Raw genomic sequence first — 12,703 nt, 5'->3', positions numbered from 1 at the left:
GTACCCGATTTAATCTGGTTACTACTCCTGCTCAGTAACTAGAATATGCATATGATTATTGGCTTTGGATAGAAAACACTCCAAAGTTTCTAAAACTGTTTGAATGGTGTCTGTGAGTATAACAGAACTCAAATGGCAGGTCAAAACCTGAGAGATTCCGTTACAGGAAGTGGCCTGTCTGACCATTTCTTGAAATTCTTTGCCATCTCTATCTTTTACAAAGGATCTCTGCTCTAACGTGACACTTCCTACGTCTTCCATGGGCGCTCAGAGCCCGGGAAAAAACAGAATGTTGTCATCCCAGCCCCAGGCTGAAACACATTATCGCCTTTCTCAAGTGGCCGATCAAGGGACTGTGGGCTTAGGCGCGTGCCCTGGCCGCCCCCGTCTTTGTGATTTTTCCTCTGTTTGCCGAAAAGGAGATTCCCGGTCGGAATATTATTGCTTTTTTACGAGATAAATTGCATAAAATTGATTTTAAACAGCGGTTGACATGCTTCGAAGTACGATAATGGAATATTTAGACATTTTTTGTCACGAATTGCGCCATGCGCAAGAACCCTGATTTAACATTTCGGATAGTGTCTGGGACGCACAAACAAAACGCCGCTATTCGGATATAACGATGGATTATTTTGGACCAAACCAACATTTGTTATTGAAGTAGCAGTCCTGGGAGTGCATTCTGACGAAGACAACAAAAGGTAATCAAACTTTTATAATAGTAAATCTGATATTGGTGAAGGCTAAACTTGCTGGGTGTCTAAATAGATAGCCCGTGATGGCTGGGCTATGTACTTAGAATATTGCAAAATGTGCTTTCACCAAAAAGCTATTTTAAAATCGGACATATCGAGTGCATAGAGGAGTTCTGTATCTATAATTCTTAAAATAATTGTTATGCTTTTTGTGAACGTTTATCGTGAGTAATTTAGTAAATTGTTAGCAAATTCCCCGGAAGTTTGCTAGTTCTGAACGTCACATGCTAATGTAAAAAGCTGTTTTTTGATATAAATATGAACTTGATTGAACAAAACATGCATGTATTGTATAACATAATGTCCTAGGTGTGTCATCTGATGAAGATCATCAAAGGTTAGTGCTGCATTTAGCTGTCTTCTGGGTTTTTGTGACATTATATGCTAGCTTGAAAAATGGGAGTCTGATTATTTCTGGCTTGGTACTCTGCTGACATAATCTAATGTTTTGCTTTCGCTGTAAAGCCTTTTTGAAATCGGACAGTGTGGTCAGATAAAGGAGAGTCTTGTCTTTAAAATGCTGTGAAATAGTCATATGTTTGAAAAATTGAAGTTTTTGTATTTTTGAGGAATTTGTAATTCGCGCCACGCCTATCATTGGATATTGGAGCAGGTGTTCCGCTAGCGGAACGTCTAGATGTAAGAGGTTAAATAATTGTTATACATTTTTCAATGTTTATGAGTTCTTCTGTAAATTAAATGTGCCTATTCACCGGGAGTTATGGGGAGAAAACATTTTCTGAATGTCACGCGCCAATGTAAAAATTGGGTTTTTGGATATAAATATAAACTTCATTGAACATAAAATGCATGTATTGTCTAACATGATGTCCTAGGAGTGTCATCTGATGAAGATTGTCAAAGGTTAGTGCTTAATTTTAGCTGTATATCTGGTTTTGTGATGGCTAGCGTGCTTGGAAAATGGCTATCGTGCTTGGATTTTTTATTTTTTTTGCTGAGGTGCTATGCTAAAATAATCTAATGTTTTGCTTTCACCGTAAAGCCTTTTTGAAATCGGACAATGTGATTGGATTAACGAGTAGAGTATCTTTAAAATGCCATATAATACTTGAATTTTAATTTTGAGATTATTTTGTTTTGAATATCGCGCCATGCTATCTCACTGGTTGTTGTCCAACCAATCCCGTTATCGGGATTGTATCCTCAAGAGGTTTTAACAGACCAGTAACAAAAGAGAGTCCCAAACCACTCTGCCAATAACAGCTAGTTTTCAGCTTCCCCACTCCCAGACAGTCGTAGCAACATTTTTACTTGAGAAATAGTTTTGCTAAAAAGCCATTTTAAATGGAAATCTATTACAGCAAGGTACTTCTATATCACCCAGAAATGATTTGATATAAAAACAGCTGCATTGTCCTTTAATTTAGGAGATGGAAGCTCCTCAGCCTTGGAGAGTTTCCAATCGAATTAAGGAGATTTTGGCTGTAGCGGGTGGGTGATCTTGACCATTGTTTGTTTGTTTGTGTACGGTGTGGGTGTTGGATGGTTTGGACGGGGCTGCAGGTTCAGATGGGAAAAAGCAGCGCTCAGCTCCCCAGCATGTAAATAGCTGCTCCACATCAGAGTACTGGGGTGTGCGTGTGTTGCTGACAGCAGAGAGAGCACATTATAACCACAGGAGCAGCTCTTACAGAGAAAAACATACAGACCAGGCTGATGCGTCTGTAGAGCTCTTACAGACAGGAGTAAGGTAAGGAAATGTAAGGAAATTGATCAATAAAGCATTCTTCTTTTAGACTGTAATCATTTAGCTTATGTCTGTAATTTTCTGTGATTTTTGCTACACAACGTTCCAGTAGATTGTTGTAAAACCATTATTTGGTCAACAGTAACCTATGCACTATGTTGATTCCTGCTATGAAGGTATCTGCCTGTCCTGGTTTCGATGTAGGCTGCTGACTCTCACACCCTCTACCCACTGTGTGCACGGAGGATGGAGAGATGCATTCTAAGAAACACAAGCATATGACCATTGCTCAAAATTCTATTGTAGGAAAAATACAGTTTTCAAAGCATGTTGTTCTAATGTTGTAGTTACAGACAGTCACAGGTTTCTGTGAGTATATAATGTATTTATTGCCTCTTAATATTGAGTTAATGGTACCAATTTACAATCGGAGTAGGCTGTGTAGTATGGTTGATGCCCCTGCGGAGCGGAGCCGAGGTCGCCTAGCACTGTAAAGTTTGAGGAACATTGGCCTAAATTTACTGACAGATGAATAGATTAGGTGTCAGGAGTGGCACAGCAGTCTAAGGCACTGCATCGCAGTACTAGAGGCGTAACTACAGACTCGGGTAGGATCACAGGCTGTGTCGCAGCCGGACGCGACCGGGAGACCCATGAAGCGGTGCACAATTGGACCAGCATCGTTCGGGTTAGGGGAGGGTTTGGCCAGCCGGGATGTCCTTGTCCAAACGTGCTCTAGGGACTACTTGTGGCAGGCCGGGCGCATGCACACTGACGTCGGTCGCTAGTTAAGCACTGTTTCCTCTAACACATTGGTGCGGCTGCTTCTGGGTTAAGCGAGCAGTGTTTAAAGAAGCAGTGCGGCTTGGCAGGCTCGTATTTCGGAGGATGCACGGCTCTCGACCTCCGCCTCTCCCGAGTCCGTATGGGAGTTGCAGCGATGGGACTCGACTGTAACTACCAATTGGATATCACGAAAAAGGGGTAACATTTTTTTTATAAAATATTTAAAAAATTATCCCCTAACTGAGACGTTCTCGAGAGGTGGTCTGAGTTCAGTTCGCTTGAATTCCTTAGTCCGGTTCCTGTTTTTAGGGCAATGTAAACACAATGCTCCCCAGGTTCGTTTGTCATTATTCTCGCATGACACACTAGACGAGTACAACACTGTTTCCCCTGCCATAATCCCTCACATTGGTGCCACAAAAGAGAAGATGATGTGCAGGTTCATGGAAAAAAACATGTGCTGTTTTTGGATATCGATTAGCGATTGTTCAAAATTAGTTTTTTGTTCAGATTATTCGTTTGCAATATGTTGTCTATATGCCGAGGACTTCATATGCTGCTTATTCAACTGTAGGGTTTGAATAGTGTGAGAAGACACCAACATATCTGGTGAGAATCACAACATAGGGTACAAAATCAATTCTAACTCTTAAACCCCCTAAGGTCGATGTCTGCGCCCCTGCGGAAAATGAATTAGCATAATTTGAGGAACTTCTACATGCTTCTACACCTGCATTGCTTGCTGTTTGGGGTTTTTGGCTGGGTTTCTGTACAGCACTTTGAGATATCAGCTGATGTAAGAAGGGCTATATAAATACATTTGATAATAAACAAATCCCTATAAATATCTGTCAGTTTAAGCTAGAGATGTTTTTTTGCATTGGATGTGTTGCAATCCACCGTATCCACCTATGTCGCACATTTCCCCATCTGTGCGGGGTTTGTCAGACCATAAGACATCCTGAAAATCAGTCTTCTCACAAAATTGTCTGTACCATCCGAACGGTTTGCCTACAAACTATTGTATGACCCCTCTATGGAAAGATGGGAGTCTCTCACGAACACGATGGTGTTCTCCGTTTTTCCTTACGACCCCCACAAGCATCTGGGGACTCGTCTGAAGTCAGTCCAGCCGATCTGCCAACTTCTGTCTGTAGTGTCGAACAGTTTGGGCTGCACACTAATATGACCCATCACTGGAAAGGTGAGACTCACGAACACATGCATGTTTTGACTCCCACAGCCCTCAAGACTCGTCTGAAGGTCCTCCGGTACCAGTTTAAAAAACTTTATAGAAGTGTACTGTATATGGAGACGGTTTAGTGCCAAAAGTAAGGGGTTAAATACATATAAAAAATACGTATAAAATGTTTCCTGCTCTTTCTTATATCACTCAGATAAAGGACACTTCAGAAAAAACTTCTGTTTTTGGGACTGTTCCATGTACTGAATCTGTTATTCAATGTGTTTGTATGGGCTAATAGCAGAAAGGCCAATAATTTTTTTCCCCCTTCAAATTATATATATACATTTTTTTTGATACTTCAAGGTGTCTTAAAATTCAAAATCGAATAGGTAAATGATCCTTGGTATAACCTCTTTAAAACAATTCAATATTGCTTAGTAGAACCCCACCCCCCACACACACCCCGGGTAAGACAGGGCTTAGACTCTTATGGGTTAAAGGGGCCTACATTGGGTGTACAATTTTAAATTACAGCATTATTTAATCTTCAGTTATTCTTCTGGTATTTGTTCTGTTACCAATAATATTTACATGTTAATGGTCTATTCTGATTACATTTATTGTCTCATCTCAACAAAATGCAGTCTATTAGCTTCCAAAATGTAAGTACATTTACAGTTGAGTTATTTAGCAGACACGCTTATCCAGAGGGACTTACGGTAGTGAGCGCATACAGTCGGAAGTTCACATACAGCTTAGCCAAATAAATTTATACTCAGTTTTTCACAATTCATGACATTTAATCCTAGTAAAAATTCCCTGTCTTAGGTCAGTAAGGATCACCACTTTATTTTAAGAATGTGAAATTTCAGAATAATAGTAGAGAGAATGATTTATTTCAGCTTTGATTTCTTTCATCACATTCCCAGTGGGTCAGAGGTTTACATACACTCAATTAGTATTTGGTAGCGTTGCCTTTAAATGGTTTATCTTGGGTCAAACGTTTCGGGTAGCCTTCCACAAGCTTCCCACAATAAGTTGGGTGAATTTTGGCCCATTACTCCTAACAGAGCTGGTGTAACTGAGTCAGGTTTGTAGGCCTCCTTGCTCGCACACACTTTTTTTCAGTTCTGCCCACAAATGTTCTATGGGATTGAGGTCAGGGCTTTGTGATGGCCACTCCAATACCTTAACTTTGTTGTCCTTAAGACATTTTGCCACAACTTTGGAAGTATGCTTGAGGTCATTGTCCATTTGGAAGACCAATTGCGACCAAGCTTTAACTTCCTGACTGATGTCTTGAGATGTTGCTTTAATATATCCACACATAATTTTGCTCCCTCATGATGCCATCTATTTTGTGAAGCGCACCAGTCCCTCCTGCAGAAAAGCACCCCACAACATGATGCTGCCACGCCCGTGCTTCCCGGTTGGGATAGTGTTCTTCGGGTTGCAAGCCTCCCCCTTTTTCCTCCAAAAATAACAATGGTCATTATGGCCAAATAGTTATATTTTTGTTTCATCAGACCAGAGGACATTTCTCCAAAAAGTACGAATTTTTGTCCCTATGTGCAGTTGCAAACCGTAGTCTGTCTTTTTTTATGGCGGTTTTGGAGCAGTGGCTTCTTCCTTGCTGAGCGGCCTTGCAGGTTATGTCGATATAGGACTAGTTTTACTGTGGATATAGATACTTTTCTACCTGTTTCCTCCAGCATCTTCACAAGGTCCTTTGCTGTTGTTCTGGGATTGATTTGCATTTTTTACACCAAAGTACGTTCATCTCTAGGAGACAGAAAGCATCTCCTTCCTGAGCGGTATGACGGCTGTGTGGTCCCATGGTGTTTATACTTGCGTACTATTGTTTGTACAGATGGACGTGGTACCTTCAGGCATTTGGAAATTGCTCCCAAGGATGAACCAGACTTGTGGAGGTCTACAATTTCTTTTCTGAGGTCTTGGCTGATTTCTTTTGATTTTCCATTTTCTGGAATTTTCCAAGCTGTTTAAAGGCACAGTCAACTTAGTGAACTTAGTGAACTTCTGACCCACTGGAATTTTGATACAGTGAATTATAAGTGAAATAATCTGTCTGTAAAGAATTGTTGGAAAAATTACTTCTGTCATGCACAAAGTAGATGACCTAACCGACTTGCCAAAACTATAGTTTGTTAACAAGAAATTTGTGGAGTGGTTGAAAAACGAGTTTTAATGACTCCAACCTAAGTGTATGTAAATTTCCGAATTGTATATATAGCTGTCCAATAACATGTTCTGATGCAATGGCTTGTCCTGCACTTTGTAAAGTCCCAGAGGGAATTGAGTGAATGTTGGAGAAAGATGTTTGTTCCTTTCTAAACATAGCAATGTGACTGCAAAGAGGACTCCAACCTTAAAGGTGAAGTGAACTGAGTCCTCATTCAAAGTCAAGGGTACTGTGAAGACAAAGAGAACTGAGTTATTTAGCCTTTTTTTTTACCTCAGTTCACTTGAAAGAGGACTGAGATCGGTTCTTTTAGAGGACTATACAAAATCCCCCCCAAAATAAAAAATATTCACATTGTTATTGTACACCTGTATCCGAAACTCACGTTTTTTAAACTTTCTAACAGCATGTGTTTGTAGGACTTAACATTTTGAAATCGAAATGTATCTCATGAAGGTACTTTATAATTTGTGACCAACCGGCTCAAATCGTTCTTATGTAGCAATATTTGAAATTGTGTTTTTTACATTGGATAAAAGTAGAGACTCAGGGCTACAAAATTGTATATCATACACTGCATTTTTGAGGAACAATGGGAAAGTAATTCTGCTTTGAAAGTTGATAAACTTGTAAACTCACTTTTGAGAAAATGGCCTTTGAATGTTTTGGTACCTACTGAAGAGCTCTTCGTGGTCTACACCCATTCAGCATCATTCACACCCTCTTAAGCTTTAGCCCCACCCATCTCGTTTCGCTCTCAGCGCGTTCAGAGTGCACACTTGACACTTTGGCTGATGATTGGTTTACCTCTGGATAACATGAAAACAGCCTAACCAGCTCTACTGGCAACAATGTCATTACGCTTTTTTGCTGATGTTTGCTGACACCAGTTATATTCAACGGCTGTTTTGCGTTTGTAAATTCATCAGTTATTTGACACTCTGGCATACTCAGACTGAATTTACAAACTCACCCAAAATGGTTACTAGTATAGTGGAGTGTTTTGTTAAACATTTCACACGTACCATCACATGGGTGTGATCATTCTACAGTGGTCCCTGTAGCGTACAATCACACCGGTGTTATTTAGAACGGCCAGTTTCGAATGACGCAACAATCAGCATTTGAGCTGGCCACACTTTTTTCAGAAACATTTTGCACAAACACAGTCCTTACAAAGTTATGTCCAGAATGTTAGCAGTTTATTTTTGGATGCAATGTTCAGACATTCACAGAAATATCTACAGCATAACACAATCATCCAAATCTGAAAAATGTAGGCTACATTTTTCCTAGCGCTAACTGAGGAAAGATTGATGTAACACAAGTGGTCATATTTGTATAACTCTCGCTGACAAACTACAATATGAATTAGCTAATAGAAATGACTATTTATAATTAATCACATGACGGGTGAGCTCACCATTGATCGAAATAATGAAGTAAAACACTCTAGAAATCGAAAGTAAAGATGGGTAGTTTCTGGCGCTGCCATGCTTTTTTTCCCTCACAGAAACCAAAGATAATAAGAGAAGACAAGATGAGTTTGGTCTGTTCATAGTATGCATGTTCAAGGGGGGGTGTCGTCTACCGTTGTTCACATCCCATCCTTCATTTCCGGAAGTCCTCAAAAGATGAGTGAACCCTTACTCACCTCATTTTGTTATAACATCTTTGGTCCAACAGACGATTACGTGAAACCCAGAATGCATTGTATGACAACAAACATGCCTCCACACACAGTTGGAATTTGCATAGCTCATCATAATCAGTACAACCTTCAAAAAAGTATTTTACACACATAATATGTGCCCATTACAATCTATGCAAGAATTGTAATGCATGATTTGTCACACAAGTAGTAGCGCGTTCTGGCAGTCAATCACGTAACCTCTCACTCCCACTCTGAGCCATTCAGTGTTGTTGTTTATGTATGTAGCTATTGAGATAAGCTGTTGCATTAGCAATGTCTTTCAAAAGGAGACAACTCACAAATGTGGAAATTCTGGAGATATTTTTCAAATTCTGACAATGAGTCTGAGTATGAAAGTCAGGAATCAGATTCTGACAGTGACAGTGAGGAGCTGCCCTTCAACCTTGTAGCCATTTGAGAACCCTGAATCTGAGGATCCCTTGTCCACTGACGAAGTCCTAGGTCCCTTTGAAGATGCTGGTGGTGATGGAGGCAGACCGACAGTGGATGAAGTACAGGAGTTCTGTGTTAGCTGGAAGGCCGCCAGCCATTTCACCCCTCCTGGCCCTGCTGTTTGCTTTGATGAGTCCCAGTCTGGAGTGCAACACCCCTTTCCATTTCCAACTGAGGCAGAGGGCTTCAAGTTGTTTTTGACAGAGAAGCTGGTGGGAGACATAGTAGAGGAGATGCCTTGAAGCTACAGGAGAAGAGAGAGCCAGGAGTGGGTGTGAAACTCTCTAATTGGGTGACAACCACAATTAGTGAAATGTATACCTTCCTGCTGACAGTCCTTCTCATGGAGATAGTAAAGAAGAACTCCTTAAGAGAATACTGGAGCACAGATCCTATGTTTGCAACTCCCTTCTTTGCCACCCTCTTTTCCCAAGACTGCTTCCTAGTTCTGCTGCGATGCCTGCATTTCATCAACAATGCTACTGCCATCCTAAATGACCCATTATATAAAATAAGAAATGTTCTTATCAGCCTGACATCAGCATTTGGTCTGGTCTTTGTGCCATACAAGGACCTATGCATTGATGAGTCCCTGATGTTATGGAAAGGTAGGCTGGCGTTCCGTCAATATATTCCTTCCAAAAGGCACAGGTTTGGGGTCAAGTTCTTTGTCATGTGCGACGTAAAGACAGGATTTGTCCAGGACATTATAGTTTACACAGGGTCCACCACTGACATCCAATATTAGGGCCTGTGGCGTGGCACAGTCAGGTCAAACAGGAAGGGGATGCCGGCATTCGGATGCAGGAAGATGCAGAGAGGGGAGGTGGAGTTCAAGGAGAACGGTCAACAGCTGGCAGTAAAGTGGCATGACAAACGAGACGTCCATGTCCTCTCCACCGACCATACAGCAACTATGTCAACCACAGGGAAGGTGGACCACCTGACAGGAGAGAGAAAAATCAAACCAGACTGTGTGCTTGACTATAACCTCAAAATGGGGGCAGTGGATAAGGCGGACATGATAAACAGCTTTGTGGAATGCACTAGGAAAATGACCAAGTGGTATAAGAAGATATTTTTCCATCTGATCGACACTGCTGCCCTCAACGGCCATATAGTTCACCGCCAACTAACAGGTGAGATGATTACTGAACAATGTATTTTTGTAATTGTAAAACGATTGAATATAACACCATAAAGGTTATGAAATGAGTAACGTTACCTCGCGTGTCCGCGGTTTTAAGGAATATACACAAATATATGATGTTCAGTACATATAGTGAGCTACAGTAGAAACGGCATAACACAACATACAGAAATTATTATAACGTAATAAGGCACTTACTTTGATAGAAACGCAGGCTGGATTTGAACCTGGGAGTCTGTAGTGACAACTCTAGCACTGCGATGCTGTGTCTTTGGTCGCTGCGCCACTTGGGAGTCATAAGGCCAGGGTTGCTTCAAAATACAACACAAGCTAATAGCTCTCTCATGTAATTAGCATTGTTTTACAGAGCTAATAGAATGTAGCTAGCAACATAAGCACGATTGAATATAACACCATAAAGGTTATGAAATGAGTAACGTTACCTCACGTGTCCACGGTTATAAGGAATATACACATATATTATGCTCCATGCATACAGTAAGCTACAATAGCACACTGATAGAAACACACACATTTCCAAAGTTATTATTAGTAACTAAAACAACAATGACTGCGATGCGGGCAACAGATGGAAAATGTGACATCCTTGTCACATCCTGTTCTGACGGGAGATGCGCAAATGTCTGCAGACTTAAACTGCACAAACAATTGGGAAGAGTTTGGGGAATTTTGTCCAGGTTAGAAATGTCCCAAAAATGAATTGTCTGCAAAAGTAAAAATGACTATTTTTATATGGATGAATGAGGAGGCGGAACACTCAAATCAAACTGTTCTTGGACAATACAAACTTGTTAGAAAATCATTAGAAATTTGAAGTTGAAACAGCCTATAAATAAAAACAGGCTAAATGGCTTGGTTTGAGGGCAGCGCGGATTAAATGTACTGTTGTGTAACAATCACATTCTGGAATGGAGAGAACGTTCAAAAAACTCACACTGGGGCGACCGTTAGAGATATTTGGAACTCACGCATGAAAAGGTTAAGACATGTAGCTAGCTAGCTAGGTAAATAATGAACCTAGCTAGGTAAACAACTTGTAAGATCATACACATCACGTAACTTCCGCTAGCGAGCCAGCTAATGTTAGTTAGTTAACTTCTATGGGCTACGTGGGACGCTAGCCAGTGAAATATCAGGGCGGCAAATTCAAAAACAACAAAATCTCATAATTCAACTTCCTCAAACATACAACTATTTTACACCATTTTAAAGATACACTTCTCCTTGATGTAACCACATTGTCCGATTTCAAAAAGGCTTTACAGCGAAAGCAAAACATTAGATTATGTTAGGAGAGTTCATAGACAAAAATAATCACACAGCCATTTTCCAAGCAAGGACATGTGTCAATAAAACCCAAAACACAGCTAAATGAAGCACTAACCTTTGACGATCTTCATCAGATGACACTCCTAGGACATTATGTTACACAATACATGTATCTATGTTTTGTTCGATAAAGTTCATATTTATATCTAAAAACAGCATTTTACATTGGCGCGTGATGTTCAGAAAATGTATTCCAAACAAAACTTCCGGTGAATGTGCACATCAATTTACAAAAATACTCATCATAAACATTGACAAAATATATAACAATTATTTAAAGAATTATAGATAGACTACTCCTGGATGCAACCGCTGTGTCAGATTTTAAAATAGCTTTACGGAGAAAGCACATTTTTCAATATTCTGAGTACATAGCTCAGCCATCACAGCGAGCTATACAGACACCCGCCAAGTTCGGGGCAACCTAAACTCAGAATTAGTATTAGGAACATTGTCTTACCTTTGCTGATCTTCGTCAGAATGTACTCCCAGGACTGCTACTTCCACAAGAAATTTTGTTTTTGTTCGAAATACTCCAAATGTATGTCCAAATACCTCCGTTTTGTTCGTGCGTTCAGGTCACTATCCAAAGGCATAACGCGCGAGCGCGGTACCAGAGACGAAAAGTCAAAATGTTCCATTACCGTACTTAGAAGCATGTCAAACGCTGTTTAAAATCAGTCTTTATGGTATTTTTAACATAAAATTGCGATAATATTCCAACCGGACAATAGCATATTCCTTCAAAACAAAAAAGAAGGAACGGTGCGCTCGTGTGACTGCGCATATACAATCCCTTTGTTGCCAGGCAGTCCACTCAGTAATTCAGCTCCTATTATCTGCCCAGTAACAGGAGAATGCTCAAACCACTTTCTGAAGGCTGTTGACAGCCAATGGAAGCCTTAGGAAGTGCAACGTCACCCCACAGACACTGTAGTTTCGATAGAGAATCAAAAGAAGAACTACAATTCTCAGACTTTCCACTTCCTGCTTGGATTTTTCTTAGGTTTTTGCCTGCCATATGAGTTCTGTTATACTCACAGACACCATTCAAACAGTTTTAGAAACTTCAGAGTGTTTTCTATCCAAATCTAATAATATGGATATTCTAGTTTCTGGGCCAGAGTAGTAACCTGTTTAAATTGGGTACGTTTTTCATCCGGCCGTGAAAATACTGCCCCCTACACCCCAACAGGTTAAACAACAATGAACATAGTGCCAAATCATGTCGTTACTACCCTGCATGAATCTGCTGGGAGCTCAATCAGGTTCAATGTTAGCTAGCTAACAGCTCTGGGATACGAATAATACCATACACGTAACGTTAGCTAGGGAGCCAGCCAGCCAATGTCAGCTAGCTAGCTAACAGTACTCTTTAGCTTAAGAAATGTAGCTAGCTAGCTAGGTAAAAAAATT

This window comes from Salmo salar, chromosome 19, assembly GCF_965601325.2.
Source record: "Salmo salar chromosome 19, fSalSal1, whole genome shotgun sequence".
NCBI lineage: Eukaryota > Metazoa > Chordata > Actinopteri > Salmoniformes > Salmonidae > Salmo > Salmo salar.
This window is presented reverse-complemented; position numbering follows the sequence as displayed.